Consider the following 1,221-nt stretch of genomic DNA (forward strand, 5'->3'; position numbering starts at 1 on the left):
GCTGGTATTGATGAAGTTCTCTCCTCCGCCGCTTTCTGATGACATCAGATCTCTGCCATGTTGGTATCCCATGCGAATGGCAGCATTTCGTTCCCTTTGCCGGGTGACCAAAGCAACGGGTGAGTCCTGACCGTCCCTCACAGGCCCCGTCTCAGTCCTGTTGCCACTGCCTATGAAGGCTCGGTTGGTATTTACCTCCACAGTATTCAGCAGGACCCGGACCGAGAAGCAGTTTCCGCAGGTTCTTTAGCCCTGGGCCAGAGCAGTTCCGGGAGCCGGAATTCGGCCGCTCCGTGCTCGGTGTATGTTCTGATAGGAGCAGGCTCCGAGAAGCAGTTTCTGCGGGTTCTTTAGCACTGAGCCTGAGTAATTTGTCTGCGAGACGCAGGCAAATGGCAGCCTGAAATTACCTGTTCTATGGCTGAATGAGCTGCGATCAGTCAAAAACAGGGATGGTGACGTCAGCTCTCCAAGATGGTGGCCGCTGGCTTCCTCTGTGGTCTGACTGGTGTGGAGAACCGAATTGGACCGCTTCCTTCCCCCATCTCAAACCCAGAATTCAGCACTGAGCACGGTGATTGCACAGCTGGCAGAAGCCCGCAGAATCCGCAGCGCTGTATCTTTGCGTTGCTATCTCCTCGTTTCCGAGCGCGCGCCGCAGACTCATCACAACCACTTTTGAAATATTTCTATCACCTCAAAAAAGGATCCCATAGGACTGTAAATGTAGCACAGTGATAGAGCATTTGCCTGGCAAGTGTAAGGCCTTACATTCTATCCCCAGCACCACAAAGATAAAAGAGGTTCCCATACTATTTAGCAATCACATGACAATTTTCCATCCCCTTCCCCAGCTTTCAGTAACCGATTTATTTTCTGTCTCTACAGATTTGTCTGTTTGAATATTTCATATAAGTAGAATCATATATGTGGTCTTTTGGTCTGACTTTTTTGATTAGCACGTTGTTTTCAAGATTCATCCATTATATAGATATACCTCATTATTATTTCCATTCATCAGTTGATGGAAATTTGGATTGTTTCCACCTTTGGCTATTGTGGATAATACTACTGTGAACAGTGGTATACTAATTTCTGTTTGAGTCTCTAGTCTCAATTCTTTTGAGCACATTCCCAGAAGTACAATTACCATTCTGGGTCATAGAATAACTTGGTGTTTTTAACCATTTGTGGAACTGTTTTTGTCACCCCCCCACCCCA

Source organism: Marmota marmota, unplaced genomic scaffold (genome assembly GCF_001458135.2).
Source record: "Marmota marmota marmota unplaced genomic scaffold, marMar, whole genome shotgun sequence".
Classification (NCBI taxonomy): Eukaryota; Metazoa; Chordata; class Mammalia; order Rodentia; family Sciuridae; genus Marmota; species Marmota marmota.